This window comes from Mytilus californianus, unplaced genomic scaffold (assembly GCF_021869535.1).
Source record: "Mytilus californianus isolate M0D057914Y unplaced genomic scaffold, xbMytCali1.0.p SCAF_7, whole genome shotgun sequence".
NCBI classification, from domain to species: domain Eukaryota; kingdom Metazoa; phylum Mollusca; class Bivalvia; order Mytilida; family Mytilidae; genus Mytilus; species Mytilus californianus.
Window position 1 is genome coordinate 52,922,444 of NW_026262723.1, and position 7,806 is coordinate 52,930,249.

Consider the following 7,806-nt stretch of genomic DNA (forward strand, 5'->3'; position numbering starts at 1 on the left):
TATGTAATGTCGATCTCCTGTAGATGTTCTTCATAACTCTGTTGGGGCGGTTTTTGTGTAAGGAGCACACCCCTGTTAAGGAAGTCGTATGGTGTGACCATGCACGAGCGTAATGTATTAACAGATATATGTAAACACCATGCGATAGAGCTTGGGATATTTTACTGCTGAGAAATGGCAAGTTGACATTTGGATAGTTGAAATAATAACCTTTGTCATAGTCGGTCCATCTGTATCAATATCTAGAAAAATATCAAGATATGAAGCAGACCTTATACTTTCGATAGTATCCTTAATCTCAAGTTCAGTAAGATAATAGTATATGAATGTTAGCGCTCATTGAAATGTGGATTATGAAGTAGAACATCATTAATATTATATCTGAGGGTGAAATTAAAACTTTGAAAGATGTTTTTTTTCTTTTTGTCTTTGATATAGATATAAGAAGATGTGGTATGAGTGCCAATGAGACAACTCTCCATCCAAGTCAAAATTTATAAAAGTAAACCATTATAGTCGATTTGAGTCGACTTTGTGTGAATTCTGCTTCATATGAGTATAACACAATAAGTACCCATAGGAATAATGACTGTGACATTTAATCATTGAAAGAGCACAACTTCTATGGTTATACTTTGTCTGAGTTGGCATTGTAGACGATCCGAGTTTACTTTATATATATATATAGACTGTCCGAGTTGTTTTATTGACGGACTTTAGGTAAAATATAAAATAAATATGCAATGAGTTTGGAATATTTTAAAAATATGATAAAGAACGAATTCAACAACAACAAAAATAAGACATATTTAGCATCAACTTTTTTTCCGGGGCATACATTAAGTTTTACAATAAATTAAAATAAAAGATAGGTAGAAATTTGGATTCACATTGAACAAATTATTATGAGCAACATTTAAAGAATACTTTTATATGAAATATAACATTGAATCACTTATAATCAGTAAATAATCCAAACTTTCTATTAATACTTTGTCTGTGTTGACATTATAGACGGTCCGAGTTGACTTATTAGTTGTCTTCGGGTCGATTCATAACTCTATCTAAATAAAAGTATAAAAAAGTACTGAATGATTTGTACTGTTTTGGTCTATGTGTCGACTTGACCATGTCGTCCTTTTGGGTGTGAGACAACTCGGCCCGAAGAAAACTCGGACCGTCTATGAAGACAACTCGAACCGTCAATAAATTAACTCGGACTGTCTTATAAGTCAACTCGGACCGTCTAAAATGCCAAATCAGACAAAGTATAAAGGGAGAGTTTTGACTATATAAATGATTTAATGGGTGTCTTCGACGAAAAACACTGTATCTGAAGAGAAGTTGGACCGTCTATAAGGCAAAGAATAAAGGGAGAGTAATGAAGCCCGTTTTTGTTATAAAAATGTCGAAAATAAACAACTCCGATCGTTAATTTAATTCAATTTAATTATCATGAGGCAAGGACGTATAACTAACATAAATACGTCCTTGTCATGACTAGATAAAATGAAATGAGATTATAAGAAACAAATATAATTAATATGGAACTAAATCAACGGATGAATAAGTTGTTTACTGAATTTATGAAGATTTGATTAAAAAAAAAGAATGACCATGATGAAGAAGAAATTAAAATTTACATCAAATCAATTTAAGCACGGGACTTCATTTGCAAATGCACCAATGTATAAAGGATACTTTTATGTTAAATATAACATTTTTTATCATATAAATAGCCCAAATTCTATGTTTATACTTTGTTAGAGTTAACAGTAAATTGTAAAAACAACTATAACTATGATTTTAAGTACAAGTAATAATGGGAAACATCTTATCCATTCTTTTGATTATAATCGTAAGAAATTAGAGCAAATGCAAAAGTTTAAATTTCTTGATAATATCATTAGTCAGAATTGAAATCTTATTCATTTTGCACAAGAATTAGTAAAAAAAATCTATGCAAACTATGTATTCTATAAAAAAATACTGTAATTCAATTTATCAAACATCTGTGACTTTTTCAAACCATTTAGTTAACTCACTAGTCAGACCAATATTTACTTACAACTGAGACTACTATAATAATTTATAGTAGTCTCAGCTAGCTTACAACAGTGAAAAATGGTATATATCTATCGGGGTGGTTTTTAAAGACCTTGACTGGCTGTTAAGCCCTCGCACGGTCGGCTCGGTGCCCGTAGGCGTTTGGTGAGCGTTTAAATATTTTGCTGACAAAATGCAGGAAAATTTGAAAAGGACGGCCGCCATTTTGGTTTTGGTATGATCTTTTCAGTTGTTTGTTCAATATTTTGGTTAGTTTACTTCCTTCAAAACGGCTGCTTTCAGGGCCAGGTTGGTCAGCTGTGCAGCCCGCTAACCACGATGACGGAGTACTGGTCGATGAGTCTCGGACATAGTAATAACGATGACAGGAAGCTTTATCAGGACCAATGTCGTAAGACAGTGAAATGGCGGTCCATTATCTAACACCTAGGATACAGGCCCTCGGACGTCAGTGGCGGCATATAACACTCCCCCATCCATAATGTATGGAACGCCATAGCTGTCTTATGTGTCTTTTTTATTATAATAAGGTGTTTTTTTTTATTATACGAAGGTGCTTTTCTATTATACGAAGGTGCTTTTCTATTATACGAAGGTGGTTTTCGATTATACGAAGGTGGTTTTCTATTATACGATGGTGGTTTTCTATTATACGAAGGTGGTTTTCTATTATACGAAGGTGGTTTTCTATTATACGATGGTGGTTTTCTATTATACGAAGGTGCTTTTCTATCATGTGGATGAGCTTTTCTATTATGTGGATGAGCTTTTCTATTATGTGGATGTGGTTCCCGTGATTAACCGGAAGTGTGGCGTGTCACATGATTTGAAAACAGGGACGGGTCAATTGCTAATAAAATATGGAAAAATCTTAAATCAAGAAAATCAATTAAGTCTTTAAAATTTTTTATGGACTATTATATTTGAAATAAAACAATCAATTAATCATAATTGATAAGTGAATTTATCAATATATCGGAATTCGTCCACCTGTTGACCCTGCATTGTTTTCGGCGATATATCCGGGTTGCACTAACGACAGGACGATTACCCGGATTGGGACAGGATATATTGACCGGATGAGATATAAATAGTCAGAACTTTTTGTTATTTGATAGATTATTTCAATATTTGAAGACCTTAGAGATACATAACTATATTTTATGAAAATCTAACAAAATAAAGTTACAATATTTTTAAGCAAAAATAGTTGAAATGAACGACAAAAAGTGTTAATATAGCTATTGTTTTACAATATTTTTTAATGAAACTAAAACTAGAAAAAAAAAATGTTTTGTAACAAAAAAAATTGAGCGGACGGATTTCGCCACAAACAATAATGAGCTGATCGACATAAGTGTAACACATTTCTTATATCTAATAATATTTTGAAATTAATAAATCTTTATGAGGAATAATTGTTAAAATGATATTTTATGAAAATATTAACTGAATTGTTAAAACTGATTATATAAGTCAATTTAATTATTAAATGTATTTGATCTCTTGTGTGAAAACTCAAATGACATGTTATTTGGCTTGATTGGTAATTTCGACAAGTGTCAAAATTAGATTATTTAACTAAATGTTCTTGGCCTAATATGTCAAAATGTTTATCACTTATTCAAACATGTTCAAGCGATGCTTTGCTTTTGGGCCAATTGGCATTTCATTTGCTCCAAAAAGTCTTTCATTTGCGCAAAAAAAACAACATTTCATTAGCGCCAATGATACAGGAAAATACAGGTAAATAGTACAAAAAAATAGTTTAATTCAAAAGAGACTTTTAGTAATAATTCTAAAACATAGTTTTTGATCGCATAAAAAAATATATTCCACCGAAATTAGTCATCGTAACCATAATGAAACTCGCTGTTTTATATTAAACAATAAGTATGAACTTTTTTAAATTAGTTACACAGGGAGGAATACTTAAAGAAACTCATCTTATTCACGATGTAGCAATGGATATTTCAAATTTCTTTGTTATATGTTACCTGTGAAATGGCGCAAATAAAATATAACATTGTGGCGCAAATGAAAGATTGGATTTTGTCAAAATTGGCGCAAATGCAAACTTTGTTATTAAAACTTTGTTGTTTGTTAAATGAAAACTGGAAACCGGTACGTCTAAACACCACCTAGGCCGCCTTGGTGCACTAAGCTCCTGAAACTGCACTAAGCCCATGATGGAACAGTCATATAAGCACCAAGGTCATTCAGTACGATAAAGTTTTGAATAAAGAGCATATATTTAAATTTTGGTGTAAATATATTCAGAAATTAAAGACTTATTACGTGTATTACATTGTACGTGGCACGCGCCAACTTTTGTTTAATGTGTCCAGTTATTATAGTGTTAATTGGATCCACTGAAGCTTGACGAATTCATAAAAACTGCACTAAGGAGATGAATGAAAGGTTAAATATGCACCAAGATCATAAATTAAGATTTCTTATTATGATAAAAAAAATTATGGTCAAAGTTGGTTCGAAGATCTAGATAGATTTAAAAGTTATTAACATTTTTAACATGACACGCGCTCTTCTTGTGTAATGCCCCCTCTGTAATGTATGAATACCTTGATAATTGATCTAATCAATCTTGAAGGATTAACTTTTCACCAGTAAATCATTCTTCTTTGTTTATAATCATTAATGATAAAAGGACTGTTGATCTTTTCTTTGATGTTTTGTTAGAATTTTTTTTTGGGGGAAAAAAGTGTTGGAAATAAAATTTTGAGAAAATAACAGTAAAAACAATGGAGATTGGCTTGTTTACGAAGCCAAGTGTATTGTATTCTGTTTCTTTTTATTCTTCTCAATTTACTGTTTCAAGACTTAAAATTATAGATATAATAGACTAAATTCAATTATAAGAGTGTAAAATGTGGCGTCCTTTGGGTTATCAACAAGTATGACAGATCGCTGGTAATACTACAAGGGATACATGTAATTATAATTAAATCTGTATTTCCTATATACATGATATAATTTGGGAGTTATGATATGATTGCCGTTGAGAAATGTAAATATCCACCAGAGTTGAAATGACGAAGATTTAAGCAATGACAGGTCGCAGTACGACCTTAAACGACGAGAAAATCCATACCGTCTAGTCATCTTTATGTATATTCATTGGTTTATTTTTTGTTCCAAAAGTTTAAAAACTTAAAGGAAATATTGTCATAATGTAAATTTGACTGATAACAGTTTTTAAACGATTATATGTGTTTTAAATGTTGTTAGCTGTTTACAAAGAACCTGCAAAATAACAAATTCCCTGTATTTTACCGAACTAAATATATTTAATCAGAGTCGGCAAAATAGCCACTGCCTTAATCATGATGATATGGAATTAAAAAAATCTCTTATTTTCGGGCCTTTTTATACAAATAAGATGATGTGGTATGAAAACCAATAGGACAAATCTCCATCGAAGTCGCAAGTCACAATTATAAAAGTAAACCATTTAATATTGGTCAAAGTACTGTTTTCAACACGGAGCCTTGCCTCACACCGAACAACCCACTTTAATTAAAGTTTAAAATATTTAACTTAAATGTCTTTAATATTTCGAATTTCTTATGTGTCAGAATAAAAATTTCATTCCAAATTTTTTTTATTAACAGATTTTAAAATGTTTTGATTTTCTTTATCTCTTTAAAATTCATACTAATTTTAACCCCAAAATCTGCCATTATCACTTTTTAAAAAAAATTTAAGGTATAGGTATTATATAAAATGTTGGCATTTGAGGAAGACACCGTTATTATATAATAACCTTTCTTTATTTCTTCATGGATCAGTGGTTTTATTACCTGTTAATTACTGGCATGTGCCGTCGGACAAAACCTTTGATGACAGAAAAAAATCATATTACGACAAAACAACAAAATGTACTGACAAAAAATTTCAGATATGTTATCTTGAGGAAAAACTACATCCGATTGTATGTTTGTTTTATTCATAACACCATCCCATCATGGGCTTAGTGCAGTTTCAGGATCTTAGTGCACCAAGGCGGCATAGGTGGTGTTTAGACGCTCTCCTGGCAACTACGGTCACAATTGATAAAGTAGATTATATGGTACTATTTGTTTAATTTGAGTCTTTTTTTGTTATTATTATGCTTTCTGTTTTCATTTATATTATGTCGCTTACTATATTTTATATGTTGTTGATGCTATAGCATTATTTTATATGCTGATTTGCAATAAACTTATTACAATTACAATTAAATATCTGTACTTCTAAATTGTGCCGGTGAACTCAATCAGGTCAACATTTTGGGATCAAAGATATAAGTTTTAACGGATAGGACTTATTGTTTCAAACAATTTATAAGTTTATTTCAAATGTATCTCAATTTAAAAAAAGATGTTTTGAAATTTTAGAAATTTTGAACACTTTCTGTCGATCATGTCAATATAATTCGTCGCATAATTCGCACAGGTCAACTTTTCTTGTAGAGAAACAATTTTTTACTATAAAGTTAATTTTTTTGTATTATAATTTATTCATATGTCTCCCAGATTTTTGTTTCATGTTGAAATTTTAACTGTTAAACAAACGAGATAGTAACAATTTTTGTCGATCAGTTCAACACATTAAAAGCTTTTTTTCGGCGATTTTGAAAACTGATGCTAGATATGCTATCTTTATGTTCTCCTTCATACATTAATCTTATTGTTTAGTACAAGGATTTGTATAGATTGATTGATTGATTGATTGTTGGTTGCTTAACGTCCAGTGGCAAATATTTCATGCATATTCAGGACGGAGGATTTGTATAGTACTATACAAATCCTTGTTTAGTATATTCATAAAATGTCGTTAAATAATACAAATGACGAACAACATCGAAGTCCTTTTTAAGAAAAGCTCCATAATTATCGATCTTAGCTAACATATAAACACGAATGTGTCAATATTTACATAGTATATTGTATAAGCGTCCCATGGTGCCACGGCAAATCCTTTCCGGTGCTGTATCACTATTCAATACCATATGTTACTATTTTATCTTATCATTTAAGTATTATATTGAAAATATAGTAGTCCATGCACAAGAGCTTGTTGGGAGACCCCCTTTTTTATTTTTTGATATCAATATATAATTCCAAAATAGTCTTTTCACATCAACTTTTTTACCTTGTCTAAAGTGTTCAAACTCTTATCAATGCGATTTAACAATAATAATGTATGTATGTTGCTCTCTATTCTTATGTTTAAGAGTATTCTACACATACGAATATAGGGTAACACATATAAACTAATTTTATAAAGTCAAAATAAAATTGAGATACGGCTGAAATATGAACGAATATTTTCAAATAAGATTAATTACAACAACAAAAAATTATAAAATTAACTAGACAAAGTGATGCCCCGCACTTCACTCTGAAGTAACTGTATCATAACAAAGATAATGTAGAACTTTATCTGAGATTTAATTGTGTCTGGGAGACACAAATGATGCCCCCGCAGATGCATGGTGTTATTTTAAAATAACTTCAACTATCTCCCAAAAGAGCAAATATTAAACCCTGACCACATGCACACCTTCAATATATGTACAAACCACTAAACTTTAAGGAGAAAGTCTGCGGTTTTATTTACTGATATCTATGTCTAATTAAGGGTAGTGAATTATGTAAATTTTATGATCCTAGTGGACAGAAAAATATTACAATTTAATCCACAGGTGTTAATGATTTTACGTGTTACCTAGATCAA